Source organism: Erythrolamprus reginae, chromosome 2 (genome assembly GCF_031021105.1).
Source record: "Erythrolamprus reginae isolate rEryReg1 chromosome 2, rEryReg1.hap1, whole genome shotgun sequence".
Taxonomy (NCBI): Eukaryota; Metazoa; Chordata; class Lepidosauria; order Squamata; family Dipsadidae; genus Erythrolamprus; species Erythrolamprus reginae.
In genome coordinates this window covers 56,667,022-56,679,167 of record NC_091951.1, presented here as the reverse complement: position 1 = coordinate 56,679,167, position 12,146 = coordinate 56,667,022, and the positions used below count along the sequence as shown (strand labels likewise).

The 12,146-nt window shown below is 41.8% G+C and overlaps 1 protein-coding gene across 1 annotated transcript in view; it reads right to left on the bottom strand.

The window, feature by feature from the left end:
* LOC139160393 (monocarboxylate transporter 2-like) overlaps positions 1-9,433 on the bottom strand; it is a 41,898-nt gene extending 32,465 nt beyond the window's left edge. The window contains 1 exon segment of the mRNA XM_070738184.1: positions 9,416-9,433. The gene's annotated coding sequence lies outside the window, so the exon portion shown is untranslated.
* Between the last annotated feature and the right edge of the window lie 2,713 nt (positions 9,434-12,146).

Genomic DNA, 12,146 nt, shown 5'->3' with positions numbered 1-12,146 from the left:
ATTTATCTGTGGACTTTATCAATGCAATGTTGCATTTCTATTTACATCCTATATAATATCCCAAATGACTATATTGTAGTCACAATCACAGATTAGTTAGAACGCCTTCTTCTGACACAAATCACTGGGTATCCCCCCCCCCCCCTCTCTTGGTGCCTTTAAGTCAGCACTGATACCAAGTTCATTAAGTTTTCCTGGTATGGTTTTTCAGAAAAACTGACTTGCCATTTCTTCCTCCTTAAGGCTTAAAGTGATTGACCCCCAGATCATCCAGATGGTTTTATGCCAAAAGTTGAAATAGAACTCCCAATCTCCTGGTTCCTAATCTGATTTTTAGAACATGTCAATCTTGTTTAAAGACTGAAACTTGTCATATGAGTAAGTGCCAGGGATTTAAAACAGAATCAGAACTGTAAGAAAAATTAACCTATAAGACTAATTTTAACATCGGGTGCCTATGTAATAACAATACAACAAAAAGTAAGTGGCACAGAAATTATTCATCAGCAAACAAATGAATCACTAGTTTTTAAATAAATTGGAATTCCTGGGCAAAAAGGAATAAGAAGGAAAGTTATTAGCAGTGGTAATAACTCCCATTGGATGGCAACATACAAAATATTTGTATTAGGAAATAAATGATAAGTAATAAATTGTTGTGCTGCTTCCTAACCGTTAATGCTCTGATATTAACCATACACTTGGTTAAAATGTACAATATAGAAAATTTGACTTTTCCCAATTAAACCTTCCACAGAAAATCTATTGATGTAACAAAAATGCTATCCATATCAAGAGAACTTCAGAACAAGGAAAGGCAAAAACCCCTCGAGGTATGCATCCTACTCCAAGCTCTCTAAGGTGCTCCAGATAATTCAGTTTAATTTCCAAAGGTGAAGTACATTTTTTTTTATTTCTGCAAAAAAAAAAGTGTCACTGACAATTCAATCTTCATGAGGGAGTAGCCTGAAAACAAGAACCAATTTAATAAAATCCCTCTCCTCCCAATTCAATACCATCTCACACAGTTTCAAACTTCTATACTGTGTCCTGAAGAATATATTCAGCTGATGACAGGCTTATAATAAGTTAAGACGTTGTCATGGTTGTCACTGTGGCCTGAAATCTCAGTTGGTGGCAGCATGGGAAATGAAATACTTTGGGATGACTGTCTTGTGGTGTTGGTTTTTTCTAGCTCTGTCACATAGATTAATAAGTGGGTTTGCTGGATGATTTTCCACTTTGTTTTTGTGTTAGTACCTAATTAAAAATATCCAAATATTCATTCACCATTGGAAAGCTACATCTATTGCTTATTGATGGAGAAGATTTCTTATTGATGGGGAAAAAAACCTGTCCCTGGGCCTCTTTTTGTATTGGACTGCATACTTATGCAGATAGAGATTGAGAGATTTATTCTAACCATTTAACTGTAATAATGAATCTTGCCAGATGTTTCTCCTGTAAGTCCATAATTTTCCATCTTGCACTCTGGAATGATGGAAAACATCATCTGACCTCTGAGGTAACTGAGGTATGCTTGTGGTATTGGATAGATCCTGGTTGAATGGTCTTTTAATGTTTGGGGGTTTTACATTTTGTAATCGTTTTTATACTGTAAGCCGCCCTGAGTACACAGGAAAAGAGAAGCTTATAAATGAAAACAAACAAACAAACAATCTTTTAAGTATTTGGAAAGCGACTATTCCTGTCATCTCAATTTTTTCAATTACTCTTCATGGGCCTTAGTTTCTAAACCTCTCATTCTCCTTTCTACTCTTCCAAAGTTTCTTTCATTGTGGCTTACTTCTCAGGATATTTCTCACCCAGGTTTATGTAATCTGAAAATTTAATAAACATTTGTTCTACCTTATTGAAATATTAACAAAATGTTAAAGAGTGTGGGGATAAATACTCCATTTGATTCTTCTCTAGGGTTTGGCAAGTATTTTTTAAATAGAATTTTCAATCTGCTATCCAGCCCACACAAACTGATTTATTATTATAAGAATATATTTTCCTTCCATTGAACTACCTCAGTTTGCTTTACATGTTTTCTTGCTCATATACTATATCTTGATATATCTAACCATCTTATTTAACTGGGTTATCGAGGCTTCAGCCTCAAACATTTCTAGCTTTGACTATTGAAACAGGATCCTCTATTCTATTTTTTTTCTCACTTGTAAAAAATAAAAGGACTGCTTAAATAAGTGCAGGAAAAAATAGCCCAAATATATAAAGAAGCAGATAAACAAAACAATGGTACAATTTTAAAAAACCTTTAAATTGTTAAGTTTAATGGGAAAAATATTGATATTATTTGCATGGTCTGGGTTTTAAAATTAGGCTGAGTCATTCTTTATTCCTTTTTATTTATAATTTCTCTTTTTTAAATATATTTATTAAACTTTTTCCCATTTTAAAAACAATACATATTCATATTTACATATTTACATATTTATTTATAATTTCTTTGAATCCAAGAGATGCAAAGAATTATCCATTCACATACGATTTTGCTCAAGCACTAAGGATTATCATGAAATAAAGTCTCTCTCTAGATGTCTATGGAGATTCTCAATAATACAGGTCATGGTTATCCCAAAGGTATTTTTCAAAAAGCAACTGGACCTTCTTTGTTTTTTGAAAATCTTTTCTTCCTGATCTAAAAACTGAAGAAGCTTCTTGGATGAGAAGCAAAACGTCTTCAAAGAAAAAACAAAGAAAGTCCAATTGCCTTTTGAAAAACTCCTTTGGAACTCTCTCTGGATTCTTCATTGGGTAGAAACTGGAAGATGCATCTTGTTTATAGTCTACTTTGATCTACTTGCCCTTATTTATTTATTGGATACAAAATTGCTAACTCCATTTAGATTCATGAAATCTTACAAAAATCAGAGCGTGCTGTGATGATGTCATTATTCAAACAAATAAAACATCATGGTAAGCATGAAGAATAAAATAATGTCTACAAAGAACTGTAACCAGCATTAACAAAGAACTGTACAATCAATTAGACTCAGTAATTAAACTATCTTAATTCAATTACACAAGAGAGCAACTCATCAATTGTAATAATAAGCAATATTCAGCCTTCAAATCTCTTCAGAATAATTCAGTCTTTAATGTTTTCTGGAAGGGAATCATAGGGGCACAAGTCTAACATTTATAAGGAGGCTGTTTCATAAGTCAACGAAGCAGTGGAAGTGATGTGCCGGTGCCTGGAGGCTGTTGGGGCCTGGATGGGTGTCAACAAACTCAAACTCAACCCAGACAAGACGGAGTGGTTGTGGGTTTTGCCTCCCAAGGACAGTTCTATCTGTCCGTCCATTACCCTGGGGGGGGGGGAAATTATTGACCCCCTCAGAGAGGGTCCGCAACTTGGGCGTCCTCCTCGATCCACAGCTCACGTTAGAAAAACACCTTTCAGCTGTGGCAAGGGGGGCGTTTGCCCAGGTTCGCCTGGTGCGCCAGTTGCGGCCCTATTTGGAACGGGAGTCATTGCTCACAGTCACTCATGCCCTCATCACCTCGAGGCTCGACTACTGTAACGCTGTCTACATGGGGCTACCTTTGAAAAGTGTTCGGAAACTTCAGATCATGCAGAATGCAGCTGCGAGAGCAATTATGGGCTTCTCCAAGTATGCCCATATTACTCCAACACTCCGCAGTCTGCATTGGCTGCCGATCAGTTTCCGGTCACAATTCAAAGTGTTGGTTATGACCTATAAAGCCCTTCATGGCACCGGACCAGAATATCTTCGGGACCGCCTCCTGCCGCACGAATCCCAGCGACCGGTTAGGTCCCACAGAGTTGGCCTTCTCCAGGTCCCGTCGACTAAACAATGTCTGGTGGGACCCAGGGGAAGAGCCTTCTCTGTGGGGGCCCCGACCCTCTGGAACCAGCTCCCCCGAGATTAGGATTGCCCCCACCCTCCCTGCCTTTCGTAAACTCCTTAAGACCCACCTTTGCCGTCAGGCATGGGGGAACTAAAACACCTCCCCCTTGCCCATGTTGTTTTGTTGATTGATTGTGTGCCTGTTTTTTATATATACTGTTTTTATGAGATTATTAATTTAAATTGTAACTAGATGGGTGGGCGTTGGATTTGGTATTATGTACTGTACTGTTTTTTTATTATTGTTGTGAGCCGCCACGAGTTTGCGGAGAGGGGCGGCATATAAATCCAATAAACCTAAACCTAATGCATGAGCCAAAACTAAAATGCATCTTCTCCTGGTTTAGTTTCCACACACTAAACTATGTGGAAACTAAGAGCTGTTCTAGAGCTGTTGTTGCGCAGTGATTAGAATGCAGTATTGCAATTTCTGCTGACTTCCAGGATTCTATTTGTACCAGGCTCAAGGTTGACTCAGCCATCCAACTTTCCAAAATCAGTACAATGAAGAGCCAGATTGTTGGGAGCAATATGCTGACTCTGTAAAATGCTTAGAAACAGCTGTAAAGCACTTAGAAATAGTATACAGTGGTACCTCGAGATACGAGTTTAATTTGTTCCGGACCTGGGCTCTTAAGTCGAGCAGCTCTTATCTCGAACGACTTTTCCCCATAGGAATTAATGTAAATTATTTTAATTGGTTCCAGCCCTCAAAAAACTCACAAAGTTAGTCTAAATTATGCAGAAAGACATGTTTTTAATGAAGAAATGTACATGTACATATAAATGAATAATGAAGTTTCTTTCACTTAACTTGTAAACTTTCTTAAACTTTTAAATTTACATATGTTCAACTTCTCTGCCACCCAATCCTGTAGGACAGAGGTCCCCAACCCTTTTTGCACCAGGGACCGGCTTTAAGCGATCAAGAGAGGAATGGGTGAATGAATGGACGGAGGGTGGGAAGGAAGGAAAGAGGGAAGGGACAGGAACAGAGGAAGGAAGCAAGGAAACTTATGAAAGGGGAGAGTAAGAGAGGAATGAGTGAAGGGAGGGAGGGAGGGAAGAAGGTGGGAAGGAGAAAGAAAAGAAGAAATAGAGGAAGGGAAGGTAAAAGAGAGAAAGAAAAAGAGAAAGAAAGAAAGAAAGAAAGAAAGAAAGAAAGAAAGAAAGAAAGAAAGGGGGAAGGGACAGGAACAGAGGAAGGAAGCAAGGAAACTTATGAAAGGGAAGAGTAAGAGAGGAATGAGTGAAGGGAGGGAGGGAGGGAGGGAAGAAGGTGGGAAGGAGAAAGAAAAGAAGAAATAGAGGAAGGGAAGGTAAAAGAGAGAAAGAAAAAGAGCAAGAAAGAAAGCTGCAAGCACCCCCCCGAGCCCCCCAGGCCGGCTGCAACCTTTTAAAACACGCGCGCCGCTTCGCAGCTGTCTCCTGAAGCCGAACGCGGAAGTTAGCGTTTGGCTTCAGGAGACAGCTCCTTGGCGCTTGTATCTCGAATTTGGGCTTGTAAGTAGAACAAAAATATCTCTCCCCTCCCAGCTCTTATCTCGAGTTGCTCTTAAGTAGAGCAGCTCTTATGTCGGGGTTCCACTGTATAAATCTAAGTGATATTGCTATTCTTCTTCAGCGATGACCATTAATGGTTAGAGAAGACAGCTGTAAAGTTATGGAGAAGGATATAGAATTTTCTTGAAGTACTAAGATTAAAAATGATAATTGCCTTACAAAAATATTGTACAAATTAAGTTTTCCTGCTTTTTAAAACTTGGTTAAGAGCATACACGTCCATTTCTAATTACTAATCAACATACTAAATGATGATGATACCAGAGACAAACTAAAAAAATCAAAAGCTTTGCACAATGGCATGATATACTTCCATCAATTGTCCTCCTGCCCCCAGTTTGGATGCTGAACTTTCACTATGTTTTTAGTTGGATGTTTGGGGCTTTTTTAATGCAACAATTCATTTCAAAGGATGTGGCTAGAAGAATGTACAATTTAGGTAAATAGAATGCCTATTATCTCGATGGTTTAAATAGGGGTTTTCAACCTTGGCAACTTTAAAGACTTGTGGACTTCAACTCCCAGAATTCCTCACTCAGCAAAGCTTTGTGGACTGAAGATTTCAGGAGTTGAAGTCCACAGGTCTTAAAGTTGCCAAGGTTGGAGAACCATGGCTTGAAACATTTGTCTTATTTTAGGGTATTGAGTGTACTACTGTGGTCATGGTGCTTTTGCAAAGTCTATGGAAAGTACAGTGGTACCTCTACTTAAGAACACCTCTACTTTTCTAGATAAGAATTGGGTATTCAAGATTTTTTTGCATCTACTTAAGAACCCAAGCACGGAAAAAATTCCCAGGAAATTTGAGAGCGGCACGAAGGCCTGGCCAGTTTCCTGTCATTCCCCGTTTAATCCCGGCAACTCGGGCTTTTCTGGGCTGCCAGAGGAGCCTTTTGGTGGCGCTTAAGGAGGCTTTGGCAGCCCAGAGCGAAGAGAGCATTTTCCTTTCTCTGGGCGCTTGGAGAGGGAATAAACCACTTCGCTGTGGGGAATCCCTCGCGCTGCCTCCCATACACCCAGCGCGAGGTTGCCTCCCAGGGCGTTTGGGCACAGAAAAGCAAAAGGGGGCGCTTCGTCCCGGCCAGATCAACTCGTCTTCTGCCAAATCGAGGAGTCACCACAATGAATGAACGAGTGAGAGCAGAGGGGAGCCCTTCAGCATGGGAAGGAGGAGGCAGCAGGTAGCAGCAGCAGCCGCCTTTCGGTCAAAGGAGCAGGAGGTTCCCCCCTCTCACCCGCCTGAGTTTCTCTCTCTGGCACAGTGTATGGGAGGCAGCCTCGTGCTGGGTGTATGGGAGGCACATGCTCCTCCTCGCCGCCTCAGAGTTCCTTTTTTTTTTTAAAGCCTTAAAGTTTTGGATTTTTTTGATTCCCCTCCCCTCACCTTCTTCCTTCCACGGCGACTGTCCTCCTCCTCTTCTTCCTCCTCCTCCTCCCACCCAAATTCTGAGCTTTTCTTTCTTTCCTATTGGGTTTGCACACATCATTTGCTTTTACATTGATTCCTATGGGAAAAATTGCTTCTACTTAAGAATGTTTCTACTTAAGAACCTGGTCACCGAACAAATTAAGTTCTTAAGTAGAAGTAGCACTGTAATTGCACATTTCTATTGGCATCATAATAGCATATGTTAATTACTAACAAGGACAACAAATACTATTAATTATATTCAGTATCAGTTATTACTTAAAACCCAGTCCATGTTAAAACTTGTTCTTAGCTTCTAAGCAACTGCTCTGAACAAAGGGAACTGACCAAAGATGCAAATCAAGTCAAAACCTGATGCAACCAATTGTTGTTTTCCCAAGGTCTGCTTCTATTGCTCTTTCTTCATACTCTTATCTAATCATCGGTGCAAATTTCGCCAAAGGAAAATGACACGTGAGCTGAATATCATTGTAAATATTCATGTTTAAAGAAGTGTTTGGCAAATATAAAAAAGACCTGATTTTCATGCAATTATCTGCATGTTAGTTTAATATAAGTAACTGGATAGTGAGACGCAACAGCTAGTGGCTGATTGCAACACAAAGTTAATTAAAGTAGGGCCTGCATACTTCTTGGATGGGAGACCACCAGGAAAAGCCTTGTGGGGCAGAATAGGAAGTTGAAAAAAGCATCCTAGATGAAGGCAATAGCTGACTATATGCATAGACAATTAAAACTATTCGGCTAGTCTCCACATTCCAGCTTTGCTTTATAAAAGTAAAATCAATAGAGGTCATAATCCTCAAATAACAAGTTTCTTTGTACTTCTGTTTTTGTACACAAAAATGCACACAGAATCACAAGCTGCTTTTCTTTACAGACAATGTGGTTTCATACCAAAACAGGTTGTAGTTTTGGCCTGCAAATACTACACTGCTATATGGAAGCGTGTCATCCATTACCTGTATTTGAAAAGTAGTACACACAGGTAGATTTAAGCAGGTAAAACAAGGCAGCAGCTTATGCCTCTCAGCGATGCCACTTCTAGCATGCGGCCCCAAAACAACACATCCATTCTCTTTCCCAGACTGAAATACTCCTTGCTCAAATGCCAAGAAACACACCAGAATAGCTGAAAGGCATAAACTATTATTTCTTTTTATTTCTGCCTTTATTGTTTTTATAGGCAACTCGGGGCAGCAAGATAATCCTTGTTCTTCCTCTTCCTCTTCTTATTTTCTTCCATGACAACTCTGTGAGGTGAGCTAGGCTGAGAAAAAGCAACTGGCTCACAGACACCCAGCTGGCTTTACAATTATAGAATAACAGAGTTGGAAGGGACCTTGGGGGTCTTCTAGTCCAGTGTTTTTCAACCAGTGTGCCGCGGCACATTGGTGTGCCGCGAGACATGGTCAGGTGTGCCGCGAAGCTCAGCAAGAGAGAGAAAGATAGAGAGAGAGAAAGCAAGAGAGAGAGAGAAAGCAAGAGAGAAAGAGAAAGAGAGAAAGAAAGAGGGAGAAAGATAGGCAGGGAAGGAGGCAGAGATAGAAAGAGCAAAAAAGAGAGGAAGGAAGGAAGAGAGAAAGGAAGAGGGATGGAGAGAGAGAGGAAGGAAGGAAGAGAGAGAAAGAGGGATAGAAATAGAGTGAAAGGGAGGAAGAGAGAGAGAGAGAGAAAAAATTTTGTCCAAACTTTTTTAAGCCCCCCCACTCCACCCCGCTCAATGTGCCCCATGAATTTGTATATGTAAAAAATGTGCCGCAACTCAAAAAAGGTTGAAAATCACTGTTCTAGTCCACCCCCCTGCTTATGCAGGCACCCTAAACCACTCCGGACAGATGGCTATCCAACATCTTAAAAACTTCCAATGTTGGAGCATTCAAAACTTCTGGAGGCAAGCTGTTTCAAGGATGAATTGTTTTAACTGTCAGGAAATTTCTCCTTAGTTCTAAGTTGCTTCCTCGTTGATTAGTTTCCACCCATTGCTTCTTGTCCTGCCCTCAGGTACTTTGGAGAATAGCTTGACTCCCTGTCCTTCCTTCTCCTCTTCCATGCCTAAAGCAGGATCAGCAATCGCTGTCCCCTAGTTTATAGCCTGGTGCCTTAACCACTCCTGGACCAAACATCCCCCAGCGTGATGGGCACATGCAACTCTGTAGCAGATGGCGCCGTCAGAGGCTGTATCGTAGCCTCTGCAATGCCCTAGCCATGGTAACAGACCACGCCGGGGATGAAACATTTCCCTCGTTTCTCGGGACGCACCGAGCGCACATTTGTTAAACGCGCACTCTTGCACAACCGCAGGACACGCTGGCAAGATGACGCGCGCCCACCAAGTCCCGGCGCTGCCGAGCTCCACGCGCGTATTAGTTTAAAAAGCCGCCTGCGGAAAGGCTTTTCCCTCCTCTTTCCCTGACAAAGTTGCGACTTTTGGCGCTCTTTTCCCTCCCCACCTCCCGCAGCTTCTGCTTGGAGCCAGCGGCGGGGCGGGCGCGTGCCCGCGCGCGGCAGGAGCTCTTACCTTTCGCTCTTCAGGCCGTGCAAAAAAAAAAAAAAGTATGTCCGAGCGAGCTGGGGACACGAGGCGCTGGAGTTAGGGGGGCGGAGACCCGGGTAGGCGGAGTTTAGGCGGGGAGGGCAGGGAATCTCCACCACCACCACCACTCCCCCCTCGGCCCTACATCTGACGCAAGAAGGGCGAGCTCCTCGCGGTATTTCGCCTCTGTGGGGAGAAACCTTGCCCCGGTCAGCGCGGGCGACCTGCGGCCTTTTAAATGGGTGCCGCTCTGCCTCACGCTGCCCCCCCCCCCCGGGGAAAGCCTGGCTGTGCTTTCGAGGACTTCACTGAAGGCAAAGCACAAAGTGAAATGAAATGACGTGCACCAGTGTGCCTACCGTCCCTGTCCCAAGTCTCTCTCATATTAGTACCAATCTCATGTATATAAACAGTGTTATTTCTTTATATACTACCAATACATACTTGACAAAAATAAACAAATAAAATAAGTGAAGTTCACATGAAGTGTTAATACCACTTTATAAGGCCTTGGTAAGGCTACAGTTGAAATACTGAATTCAATTTTGGTAGCCAGTGATGTAAAAAGGATGTTGAGACTCTAGAAAGAGTGCAGAGAAGAGTAACAAGGGTCATTAGGGGACTGGAGGCTAAAACATGAAGAACGTTTGCAGGAACTAGGAATGGCTAGTTTAATGAAATGAAGGACCAGGGGAGACATGATAGCTGTATCCCAATATCTCAGGGGCTTCTACAAAGAAGGAGTCAACCTATTCTTCAAAGAACCTGAGGGCAGGACAAGAAGCAATGGGTGGAAAATTAACAAGAAGAAAAGCAACTTAGAACTTAAGAGAAATTTCCTGAACAATTAATCAGTGGAACAGCTTGCCTCCAGAAGTTGTGAATGCTCCAACACTGGGAGTTTTTAAGAAGAGATTGGACAATCTTTTGTCCAAGGTAGCAGGGCCGCTATCAGGAATTTTGGGGCCCCATACAGCCTAAGTGTCTGCCCCCCCCCCGCCATTTTAAAACTACTTTATTTTGCGACATACCAATTATGTATTAAACCGCCCCCTCCCCCATTTTTCAATTTGGCTGGGCCCCTGACGCCAGTAGCAGTAATACTGGCCTATCAGTAGCCCTGCAAGGTAGTGTAGGGTTTCCTGCCTAAGCAAGGGGTTGGACTAGAAGATCTCCAACATCCCTTCCAACTCTTGTTGTTGTTATTTTATTCACAAAAAACAAACGCACATTAACCTCGGGCAAACGAGGTTGATATGCTGGATTTTGTATCACAATAACATAAGTTGAACACTTCCCAAGCGTCTGTAATTGTTATAACAAGCAGGGACATCCCCACCCCAACCCCCAGAAATTAAGGCGAGGAGCATCTTTTTGGAGATTTTAAATCATGCAGGTCATGGGGGGTCCCATAAGTGCTTTTTCCAAAAGGCAACTGGGCTTTCTTGGGGGTGGGGAGTTGTTCATTTGTAAGCGTTTCGCTTCTTATCCAAGAAGCTTCTTCAGTTCAGAACTTCTTGGATGAGAAGTGAGAAGTTTTCAAACAAGAAAAACAAGAAAGTCCAATTGCCTTTTGAAAAGGATGGGAAAAAGCACCTTTGAGATCACCATGACCTGAATGATTGCAAATCTCCATAGAGAGAGCCAATAAGGCTCTTTACTTTAATTTCTGGGAGTCTTCTGCTGGTACTTTGCCTTTGGCTTCAGGGAAGTCTTGCTGCCTGCTGTACTTTATACCAGTGTTTCAATTTGAAACACTGATACAGGTTGAAGATTTATGGGCTTCAACTCTCAGAATTCTGGGTGTTGGAATTTAAACACCTTATGCCAGTTTAACACACCTGCCTCGGGATTGAGAAATCCATCCATCTATCTATCCATCCATCCATCCATCCATCCATCCATCCATCCATCTATCTATCTATCTATCTATCTATTTGATTCCTATGCCACCCTTCTCCTGGGACTCAAGGTGGCTTACAACAAGTAATATCTCAATCTGTATAGTCTGGAGGACAGAAGGAAAAGGGGGAACATGACCGAAACATTTAAATATGTCAAAGGGTTAAATAAGGCTCAGGAGGGAAGTGTTTTTAATAGGAAGGTGAACACAAGAACAAGGGGACACAATCTGAAGTTAGTTGGGGAAAAGATCAAAAACAACGTGAGAAAATATTATTTTACTGAAAGAGTAGTAGATCCTTGGAACAAACTTCCAGCAGACGTGGTTGGTAAATCCACAGTAACTGAATTTAAACATGCCTGGGATAAACATAGATCCATCCTAAGATAAAATACAAAAAATAGTATAAGGGTAGACTAGATGGACCATGAGGTCTTTTTCTACCATCAGTCTTCTATGTTTCTAATATAAGCATGATAGAAATCTATATAAATAACAACTAAAAATCCCCATAGTTTAAAAACCAACCAAACAGATTCAGACATTATGCATCAGACATTCATTCATTTGTCGGGGCAAGGCATATACATTCAATGGCCCCAGGCCTGCTGGCAAAGATGGGTCTTTAAAGCTTTAAAGGTAGGGAGAGTGGGGGCAGTACGGATCTCTGAAGAGAAGTCATTCCATAAGGCTGGGGCCACCACATAAAAGGCTCTTTCCTAGGCCCTGTCAGACAGCATTGTCTGACTGATGGGACTTGGAGAAGGCCAACTCTGTGGGACCTGAGTGGCCACTGGGATGTATGAGGCAGAA